Consider the following 12,545-nt stretch of genomic DNA (forward strand, 5'->3'; position numbering starts at 1 on the left):
ACCAACTAAAAAGATGGTAAAAAACATTGAGATCACAACACCTCCTCAAAATGATGAAATATTACAACACCTAAGAGAAATGGAAGAGAGAATGACTAGTAAACTGGAAGCTGCAGTGGAAAATGCAACGGCCCCTATACAGTTACTAATCAGCAATCTTACCTCCAGAGTGGAAGCTCTAGAAAAGAAGAATCAACTGCAAGAAGGAATAATAGAGCAATATCGGGATGAAACCACACGCATGAATGAGAAATTGTGCGAACTGGAAAGAGAAACCGAAGAATTGAGAATTAAACAAGCAGACATCGAAGACCGAAACAGACGCTGCAATATCCGCTTCCGCAACTTCCCAGAAAAAGCAGAGGAGAAAAGCCCAGCAGACCTAATTGTGAGCTGGTTGAAAGATACAATCCCAAATCTGACACTCGAGGTATCCGATCTGGAAAGGGCACACAGAGCTCTAAAACCTTTGCCAAAACCTGGTGCCCACCCAAGAGACATCATAGTGTGCTTTTCACGCTACAGAAAAAAGGAGGAGATATGGAACAGCCTCAAAAACTCAACCAACCTCCAATACAAAAACAATTCCATATTGGTCCTACAAGATCTATCCCAGGACACCCTAAATCGGAGAAAAAACCTACGTCCATACACTCAGCTTCTTCAGCAAAAAGGGATTCGATACCGTTGGGGCTTTCCCTTCCGTCTCATCGTGACAACCGACACAACGCAATACATGGCTACCAACGAAACGGAAGCCCAACAACTATTGAGGAACCTTGGACTCGACCCTCCATCGAACCAGCAACAGAAAGACTTACCAAGTGACAGCCGAGATCAAGAAAGTGGAATAACAGTAAATGAGTGGATGGAAGTAAAGAGAGGAAAGAGACAACAGAAGCAATACATCAAGACTCGTCGATTCAACCATCTACCATCGCGCACAAAATCATTCTACCGAACATTCTCCACAGGACGCCTAACCACGATCAACCGAACCAAAACATCACTGAGGAACAACCCTACAACAACAACAACAACAACAACCACAGCTAAATGAGGCAACCGGAAAACATCTCGAACTGCAGGACTGGTGATTCCCCCTACCCCCCCCTCCCCATAGGCCTTGAACATAACTATCATCATCAATATCCCCCCCAACCCCACACCTCCATAGAACCTACCCCATCCCAACCCCACCCTGACACCAGTCCAGATAACCTCAATCACATTCCCCATCAACCACAACCCATATCTCCAGTATCCCTTTCATACCAAACAAGAGAAAAACAACTCCCCCAACATCCATAACACAACTCACTATCAGGCTAAAACATGATACCTATTCAACAACATGGTGGCACCAGAGCGCACCAACACATACACACACTCTAACACATCAGTGATGTTGCTATTAACATTGGCAACATTGCTCACGAACCTTATACCAGACACTAACATTACAAAACCACTCTACACCGTCTCGCTGATCATCCCCTGTCACAAACGACAAAGGGGAAGGCCTGTCCTTGAGTACAGCCCTTCACATCAGCCGAGACCAAGGACCAACCGGCTATTTGCCAAAAAGTCCAAAATACCCCAAACGAACACCTATATAACTACATATAGGAAACCCTCTATAACTTACCTCCCACTCTTTAACCCGATTCTAATTCTGATCCCATTGAACCCCCACCTGCCACATCATAAGTCAGCGCAACTCCAATGGTTCAATACACGACACGAAGTGAGGGACATAGGACAACCCAAACGGGTTGGCAAGGAACCATCCTACAGAATAAATAAACAAGATGACTAGCTTAAAAGCAATTACACTAAATGTGAGGGGGCTGGGAAACCCAATCAAGAGAAAACGTATTACCTCATACATAAATACCATGAAACCACACATCACCTTCCTACAAGAAATACACAACCCACCCAAAGGGAACAAACTCCTGAATGACCCTCGTTTTAGTCAACAATGGGTAGCACAAGGCTCAGGAAAGGCCCGCGGAGTAGCTGTAATAATTAGTAGGGACTTGAATTTCAACGCCACAACAGTCCTAAAGGACAAAAAAGGTAGATTCATTTTCATTAAAGGAATACTAGATGGCAAAATTAAACTGACAATCGGCTCATTATATGGCCCTAACTCGAGACAACTTGAATTCTTTCAAAAAACACTAAACAAGTTCCTTTCTTTCTCTGAGGGGGAAGCAATTCTAGGAGGCGACCTTAACTTAAATATTAAGGGCATAACTCTGGAAAACACACATCCTGTAAGCTCACAGGCAACCCTCCTCAACCCTCCCTCCCAAACAACTAAGGCTTCTTACAAGTTACTAAAAATGTTAAAAAACAGGGGTCTTTATGACATTTGGGGCGAACACAACCCGGGAGACATCACCTACACATTCCAGTCCGGACGTCATGGTACAACGTCCAGACTGGACAGCATCCTGCTCACACAGGGTCTGATCCCCTTGGTAGAATCAACAAACATAGGCAGCATCAAAATCACAGATCATGCCCCAGTAGAAGTCACTGTTAAAATAGGTGAAGAAACGCAAACCACTCCATCATGGTCTTTCAGTCCCATTCTAACCACAAACACCCAAATTAGAGCAAGTATCACAAAAACTCTCCAAAACTATTTTAAGGAGAATGATGTAGACAATATAAATACCCCCCTCTTATGGGACGCTATGAAAGCGGTGACCAGAGGAGTTTGCATAAAAGAGAAAGCACTCCTTAAAAAACAAACCTCTTCAAAAATTAACAAAATAGAACAAGACATCATTGCCCTCTCATCACGTTACAAACAAACAGGTTCCAAAAAACTACTTAAACTTCTAGAACAAAAGAGAAGAGAATTAGACTCCTTAGAAATCAACAAAACAATGATCAATATTTTATATTCTAAACAGCGCTTCTATGAGTACGGAGGGAAAAACTCCAGACTATTAGCAAATAGATGCAGGAAAAAAGCACTTAAAACAAGAATACACTGCATCACCAAAAAAGACGGCAACGTGACATTTTCCCCGAAAGAAATAACCTCTGAATTTGCAGAATTCTACTCCAATCTGTACACTTCTCACAACCCAACTGGGGAGGGAATTAGAAAATTCCTGGCAGAACTGACCATGCCCACCTTAACCAACGAGGAACAGGAATTTATGGACAGCCCTATCACCCCTGAGGAAATAGATACGGTCCTTAAAAACTTGAAACCACATAAAGCCCCGGGCCCAGACGGCTTCACAGCAGAATTCTATAAAAAATTCAAAGAACCCCTGATGCCCTACATGATACGCCTATTCAATGATATCATGAAAGGGGGGCTTATTCCCAAAACATGGAATCAATCCAAAATAGTCTCCATCCCAAAACCATTAAAGGACAACCTCAAAGTAGAATCTTACCGCCCAATTTCATTAATAAATCAGGATTACAAGATTTTCACATCAATATTGGCCAATCGTTTAAAAATCTTTCTAGGCAATTTAATAGTCCCAGACCAGACTGGCTTTGTCCCTGGTCGCAATATTACAGACCCTATCAGGAAACTACTAAACTTAATCAACCACAGTAAGGCAACTAAACTTCCACTGACAATTATGTCCCTAGATATCCTCAAAGCTTTTGATTGCTTGGAGTGGAAATATTTATTAGCAGTACTAACTAACATGAAATTTGGCCCCAACTTCCTACAAATCCTCAAACAAATATATTCCCAAGCCTCAGCAAAATGCAGAATTAATAATATGGACTCGAACACCATAACAATTCAAAGAGGCACAAAACAAGGATGCCCGCTGTCTCCATTCCTATTCATCCTAGCTTTGGAGCCCCTAGCAATCCGAATCCGAGCAGTCACAGACATCAAGGGAGTGGAAATAAAAGGCAAAAATTATAAATTAGGGCTCTTTGCAGATGACCTGATGGTCACAACATCAGACCCATTAAATACAGCAACCTCCCTAATCAGAGAACTCAACACATTTGCAATGGTGTCGGGCCTACAGGTAAACTTTGGAAAATCAGAAGCCATGTGCTTCAACACCCCTCCCCATATCCAAAAAGAACTTACTAATATCACCAAAATAAAACTTTGTCATACCAAATTCAGATATCTAGGGGTACAAATAACCAAGAACCTCAATAAATTATACCTCCATAATTACAAGCCCATGTGGCGACAAATAAACAAAGACCTAAAGAAATGGGACAGTATGAGTTTCACTCTTTCAGACAGAATAGCCATCGTCAAAATGGTCACCCTCCCAAAACTGACATACTTATTCCAAACCCTCCCAATCTGGATCCCCCCAACCCAACTTCGCAAATGGCAGGGAAAATTACATTCTTTTATTTTCTCACATAAAAAACCAAGGATTGGCACCAAATACCTTCACCTCCCCACCTCAGTAGGAGGATGGGGAATCCCCAACATAGAAACATACTACAACGCCAACCAAATACGCCATATAATCCCATATATACTACAAGACGAGACAAAACAATGGGTACATCTGGAGAGGGACTCAATTGAAAATATCTGCACCACAGCATATCCATTTCTCCCAAACAAATTAAGGAAGATTCCCACAACACTCAACAGATACACACAAACCATGTTCAAAGCATGGAAAGCAGAAACTAGTAAACTATCTCCAACCCCATCCCCATTAATTCCCCTGGCTTACCATCCCTTGTTCCATCATGCAGCACAAAACCTCCAGATGAAGACTTGGCAAACTAAAGGTTTACATCGCTTAATAGACTTTTATAAAGACAACAAACCTTTGTCACCACAAGAAATACAGGACAAACTAGAAGACATCCCAATGTCCTGGTTAGCACAACATCAACTACATGCCTTTCTGAACAACCCAACTGTAAAACCAGCAGCAACCAGACCCCTGACAGCTTTCGAAAGCCTCCTCCAATTGCCAAAAGGACACGGAAAAGGGATGGTATCTGCAATTTACAAGATACTAATTCAGAATCCCATAGATCCCCTGGACAAGATAAAACGACAATGGGAGGATGACATAGGATATGAAATCAACCCTACCCAATGGACTAAAATGTGGTCGAAACCCCCTTTCAAATCTATATCAATGAAAAGAAAAGAACTCTCATTGAAACTAACTCACAGATGGTACCTGACTCCACGAAAATTATCACTAATACGATCAGGAATCTCATCAAAATGTTGGAGAGGATGCACTTCCACAGGCACGTACCTCCACATGTGGTGGGAGTGCCCTAAAATTCAATCATTCTGGAAGACATCTATGCAAGAAATTTGTAACATAACTAAGCAAGTGCTAGAAATTACCCCAGAATTGGTTTTACTAAATATTTTTCAAGATAACAACGCTCACGCAAATCATAAAGAACTTATAATCCATCTGTTGTCAGCAACTAGAAGCATCATAGCCAGGCACTGGAGGGACTTATCGGGAGTGGGCTTGGACCAATGGTACCAAGTTGTATGGGAAACAGCCCTGCTAGAAAAACTGACCAGTAAGCTGAAACTGACACGGGGACAAACAGAAGAAGACACCTTCACCCCAGTATGGTTCCCCTTCATCACTTATACAACCCAACAGGACAATGACAAAAGCTTACCGGCAGCATACAAATCAATATGGCTAACTTGATCAAAACACCCTCCCCCCCCCACTCACGCAAGAAATTAAGGATCATCACAGCCAACCATGAATGAACAACCACATTCTAAGACAAATCCTGACCTCTCTCACCAACAAAGAAGCACGAACAAACAACAGAGAACCTGCACAAACGACGCTGACGCCGAACCCCATCACATATCAAGAAAAACAGAAATATCGGCAATTCACCACACCCAACCCCCCTTCCCACCTACCTCTTTCCCCCCTTCCTCATAATGTCTCAACAAGTTATAATCGATGTGTAAAAATGATGCATGAAAAAAAAAGAGTCATTGCACTATCTTTGTAACCTAAGAAAATCTTTAATAAAAATAATTACAAAAAAAAAATACAACTGAAGACACTTCAAGTCCTTTAAAAAACACCCACTTTTCTTCCAAGTCATCTCCTCGTTATTATTATTATTTTATTTGTACCCTGCCCATCTGACTGGGTTGCCCCAGCCAGAGGCGTAGGAAGGTCAGGTGGTACCCGGTGCGGAATATTTCTTGTCACTCACACCCCCCCACACACATTGATTGATTGATTTTTGCCTGCAAAAAATGGTTTTACGTTATTTCATATTTTCTTCCAAAGGAATGTGGACTCAGAGCCTCTAATAATAAGTAGGTGACTATGGGCAGATACTTAAATCTACAGGATGGATTGTGTTTTGGCTTATGTTATTTTATTTATATTTATTGTTTATTTATTTAATAAAATTTATTTTTAAAAACCTGCAAAGTGGTTTACCAAAACAAAAAACACCACAGCAGTAAAATCAAGAAAAATTAACAATCCTACTTTAAAACATACAAAAGCTAAAATATTAAGAATAAAATTACTTCAATTTCCTAAGCATCTAAGTATGCTTGCCTGAAGAAGAATGCTTTTAGCAGGTCCCCGAAAAGAGTTTAGCAAAGGCACGTGCTTTGTTGAAATTTCAGCCTTCACAACATAGGAAAACAGCCAAATAAACAGCTACCGTATTTTCGTGGAGGAGGGTCAAGACATTAACTGATATGCATGAAATTTCATATGCAGCTATATAATCCCTAGTTAGTAAGATAAGACCTTTGGAGCAGGCATTTTAAAAGTTTTTAATGAACTGCCCTAGTAGGGCAGTAATTGTTCCTTGATAATTTGTCACACACACCCCATGATGGCACCTGGGGCGGACAACCCCCCACCCCACCCCCCTTTCCTACGCCCCTGGCCCCAGCCACTCTGGGTGGCTCCCAACAAAATATTAAAAACACAATAAAAGAACCATTAAAAACTTTCCTGAACAGGGCAGCCTTCAGATGTCTTCTAAAAGTCATGTCATTTATCTCCGTGACATCTGCTGGGAGGCTGTCCCACAGGGTGGGCACCACTACTAAGAAGCCCCTCTGCCTGCTTCCCTGTAACTTCACTTCTCACAGTGAGGGAACCGCCAGAAGGCCCTCAGAGCTGGACATCAGTGTCTGGGCTGGACAATGTGGGTGGAGATGCTCCTTCAGGTAAAGGTAAAGGACCCCTGGACAGTTAAGTCCAGTCAAAGGCTAATATGGGGTTGCGCCATTCATCTCACTTTCAGGCCGAGGGAGCCGGTGTTTGTCCACAGACAGCTTTCTGGGTCATGTGGCCAGCATGACTAAATCGCTTTTGGCGCAATGGAACACCATGACAGAAACCAGAGCACATGGAAACACCGTTTACCTTCCTGCCACAGCAGTACCTATTTATATACTTGCACTGGAATGCTTTCGAACTGCTAGGTTGGCAGGAGCTGGGACCGAGCAACAGAAGCTCACTCCATTGCGGGGATTCAAACTGCCGACCTTCTGATCGGCAAGCCCAAGAGGCTCAGTGGTTTAGATCACAGTGTTACCCGCATACAGGGCCAAGGCCATTTAGGGCTTTAAAGGTCATTTATTGCCTTGGCTCTGGCTTCCAGTCTGATCTTGCCTGATCTTCAACCCATCTGTGATCACATCTCCTTCCACTGACCAGTTTCCCCCCCCTGGCTTATCTGTACCAAAATCAGACCGGCATTGTAGCCTGGTGCAAAGCTAAGCTCCAAATCTGACCACAACCTTACCAGGATCTGCACTCCAGACATTTATCTGCAGAGGGTTTTTTTAAAAGAAGTTTATTTTATTTCTGTATCTTAATTTTAACTTAAGAAATGTTTTTATGCCACCTTTCAGTGACAAGATTATTTCTAAGGTATATTGCATAAAACAGGTATTTCTTTAAAAAGTTCAACAATTAATTTTTGGGTTGTCCTGGTTTTTACTTTTTGAAATATGACAATCCTAATAAAATGTATACTTGCAAATAATATATTTTTTAGTTCAGATGAGGAAGTTTTATTTTTAGAAGGTATGCTGCTGCTGCTTTTTTTTTTTTTTTGCTTTTTTTGCCTTATGGGGATGACAGTATTTTTTTTAAAAAAAAATCCAGCGGCAAGGCTAAAAAATTAATAAACTAGCCTGAAATTATTTGCTAGAAGCAGTGCTATTAATGATCATTCAGTACAACACATTAACTAGATTTCATTAACTGGAGCAAAGCAATTGCAAATTATAATAGGCTTCACAGTTATGCTGGAATGTGTTTGTCTTTTTACATCCGAAAGCCCTTTCTCCCTACAAAGGTTGAAATTGAATTATTTCTCAATAACCCAATGGATTTTAGACTGTCTTTGAAGAAACAGTCACTGTCATTTGTAGAATATTGTGTTGCATTTCCTCCAACACCTGAATGTTATCATCCACATTAATATGGATTGGGGGGGGGGGGAACAGACAGCAGATGGTTTGTAAAAAAAACACCATTTTGTTCTGAAGCAGCTCTACAATAAGAATACACAGAATGCAGCACTGTAGTGCAAATTGATTCTTAAAGTGTTTTTGCTATTCATATTTGTTTCATTTCTCCACACAATAATGTCCTTGCAACAGTACATAATTTCTTTTTTTAAAAAAACAGTGCATTTCTAAGCACTGACTGTATCTGCAGCTACTTCCACCTAGTAATCGGAAGTACAGTACCGTATTATGTTAAACAAAGGTAATGGTGCCCTGGCAGAGCTGTGGACTGATATCCTAGCACAAATGTTGAGATAAAAGCAGCAGCTGCCAACCACCACAATGGTTTATGCCAGTATGCACAGGTATTCATGGTGAATGATGGAGCCTAAACTGATTTTAGGTTGGACCACTACTTTCACTGTCTAAGCTGAAGACTAGCACCAGAAAATTAATTTCCAGGGTTCGGGTACAATGAAAGATGAGGGTCATTAGATATAAACCCCTAAATGGCATACTTGCCAAGTCCTGGACGGAAAAATCCGGCATCGCCAGCGCCGGAAGTCGCTTCTACGCATGACCAGAAACGCGTAAAAGCGACTTCTGGCGCCGGTGCCACCATTTTCTGGTGCCCATAGAAGGGCAAAGTGGCACCAGAAAAATGGCTGCAGGCAGAAGCGGATTTAAGGGAGAATAACGGGATAATAACCTATACGGGAGACCGCCGGGAAACAGTAGGAAAAAAGGGGGTTTCCCGGCAAAAACGGGATACTTGGCAGCTATGCTAAATGGCTTGGGACCAGGTTAGTATTAGGAGTATCGTCTTCCCCCCTATGAGTCTGCCTGCCCAGTACATTCATCATCTGAGGCAGATGTGGGGAACCTGTGGCCCTCCAGATGTTGCTCAACTGCAACTCCCATCAGCCCCAGCAAGCATAGCCAATGGCCAGGGATGATGGGAGTTTTAGTTCCAACATCTGGAGGGCCAAAAGTTCCTCACACTTGATCTGAGACCTTGTGCCATTTTCCTCTGCCTTGAGAGCAGGCACAGGCAAACTTGGCCCTCCAGATGTTTTGGGATTACAACTCCCATCATCCCTAGCTAACAAGACCAGTGGTCAGGGATGATGGGAGTTGTAGTCCCAAAACATCTAGAGGGCCGAGTTTGCCTATGCCAGTATGAGAGGCTCAGATGTCCCAGACATGTTGACAAGGTCTTCATTCTGGGGCAATGAAGGCATTCCTCTTTTATCAGGAGTTTGGCTTCTTTTAACAATTCTCTTGATGTTGTGGTTTGTTGTACTGCTGCTTTCCCTCTCACTTTTTTATTTGCTTGCATGCTTACTTACAATATTTATAAAAAGAGTTCTAAGGATGGCTTGTGAGAAGAAATTTAAGATTCAGTAACTACTACAACAAGCGTAAAAAAAGAGATCACACATAAGAACAGTCGCAGAAAACAAAAGCAGCTGAAAGCAAAAAACGGATTGAAAGGCCTGCAGTATGAACAAGTGCCAGGCAAACCTCCATGGAGAGGGCATTTGACAACATCTTAAATGGCCCTCTGCCCTGTAGCCATCTATCACACCTCACTTACCAGAGCCTCGGAAGGAGATCTCAAAGTCGAGGTAGGTTGATAGGGAGAGAGATGGTCTTTCAGGTACCCTGAACTCAAGTCATGATGAACCTTAAAGGTCAAAACCAACACCTTGAACTGGGTCTGGAAATGGTTCTGTTAAGGTAGCAAAAAACTGGCATGATATGTTTACATCATCCAGTCCCTATTAGCAGCATTACAGCCATATTCTGAACTAAGTGAAGATTCTGGACCATCTTCAAGGCAGCCCCACATCAACACAATTCAGTAGCCCCCCAAAAGGAAGTTACTAGATGCATGGGTAAGAGAAACAAAGCTCTCTCTTTTCAGAAAGGGTCACAGATCTCCATTATTAACTGTCTTGTTAAATGCACCCCATATCTAAAACCCAGATGCTAAATTGCAGCAGACAGGAGGCCAGCCTGCAGCCCCCCCCTCCAGAAAGGTATCAAAGTGTCACAAAGAATAAGGTGTGGGGGGCCCTCTCAATCATTCCTGGCACCTTACACCTCTCTTCATTTTTTTACCCATGCATAGTACACACTGATAGAGTCAGTATGAAGGGGACATCAGCAACCAAATTGGGCAATCAATACACAACTGACCTGGTTGTCAATGTCACTCAAACAACACATATTCTTGGGGCTTTGCTTACGGTTATCCAAGGAACATCCAATGTTGTAGCTCAAATCTAAATTTGTGCTTTTATTGCACAGGCCAGGAATAGCCTACCTGATACCTCCAGATGTTGTTAGACTCCCTGACAATTGGCCATGCTTGGTGGGGCTGATCTGGAGGGCACCAGGTTGGCTACCCGCTTACCCCTGTTGCCATCCTCCCAAAGGAAAATAACAGATTTCTTTGTATCTGCAACTCCCCCCACTAAAGAACCTTTCTTGCATCCGAATTGACTGCTAAATGGTCAGACTAGAAAATCCCCCCTGGCATTTTTATGTTGGAACATTGCAGGATGGAGGGGGGAAAAATCAGATCCTGATTTTTTGAAGTTTATAAATTTATTTCAGATAATACTCCTGCAAGAAACTTGGGAAGAGGAGGCAATTGATATAAACGGCTACAATCTCATTTCTCTTCCAGCCTGCCCCTCCCTCAATGTCACTCAAACAACACATATTCTTGGGGCTTTGCTTACGGTTATCCAAGGAACATCCAATGTTGTAGCTCAAATCTAAATTTGTGCTTTTATTGCACAGGCCAGGAATAGCCTACCTGATACCTCCAGATGTTGTTAGACTCCCTGACAATTGGCCATGCTTGGTGGGGCTGATCTGGAGGGCACCAGGTTGGCTACCCGCTCAGTTAACCAACACAAGGGTTCTCCAAATCAATATCTCTGGTTTTGAGCATTTTTTTTCAACTTGTGAGAGCATTCATGAGCTGTTGCATATGTAATAGCACTGAATCACTTACATATAACAATTACAAATACATTTATTCGGAAAATCCACAAGTTACAGCTTTGATGCACATATGGCATTCCCAATCTTTGTTGTTGGATGAAAATGTTCGATTCCAAAAACATGGCTTTTGCTTTTGCATATTCTTCTGCATTTAATTAAGCATTTAATTAAGCATTGTTCTAAATTGGTGTAAACAGCTTGAAATAAAAACTCTCTAGTTTTCACCTTGCAGAAAGAAGAAAAACAGACAAAAGCTCCAAATCTTAGAATAGTCTTAGAATAACTGGTTCGTCTTCAGCACATTATTCCGCCTAATGTTGATCTGTGTGCGTGTTGCCTGGAATGTAATTTGTACAAGGACTAAAATTACATTTTTAAAAGGAAAAAAATGAGAGGGTTTGAGTTTTCTGTCTTGCTTTTTTTCTAAGTACATTCAAGACCAGGTGAGTCAAAGTCTATGTTAGTGACACCACTCAAAACTACCTACATTAGAGAATTATAATAAATAAATCCAGACTTTCTCTGAAAATCAAAAGGGGCTAAAATAAAGACTTGCTGCGATTATTATACTGTATTATAAAGATGTAAGCGATTTGTTCCCTACATGCAATGTGGGTTTCCCCACTTTATTTTTACAATATTTTATTTTGAAAATAGATCTTGTCAGGATGTTCTCATAATTAAGATTTCACTGATTTTTATAGACTAGTTCCTACTTTCATGACAGAACCTTGGCTGGCCAATGGGCATCCATGGTGAGAGGCGTGGCATGGGGGACAGTTGCCCCACCCACCCACCCATGAACCATAATCCCCATATTTTCTTTTTTAAAAGGTAAATTCATAGATTGGGGAGATCCTGAGGTATGAGGCAAATGTACAGGCACTATTATTCTCTTTATTTTTATTCTTAGAATCTAGCCTGCTCCCCACTTCCAGGGCTTTGCTTCGCCTTCCCCTGAAAAAGTCCTGCAGATGCCCAAACACTGGCTGAAGACAATTTGCTGCCTGAGGTGACATTCTATGTACAGAAGCCAGTGGAAACG

This window comes from Zootoca vivipara, chromosome 3, assembly GCF_965207765.1.
Source record: "Zootoca vivipara chromosome 3, rZooViv2.hap1.1, whole genome shotgun sequence".
NCBI lineage: Eukaryota > Metazoa > Chordata > Lepidosauria > Squamata > Lacertidae > Zootoca > Zootoca vivipara.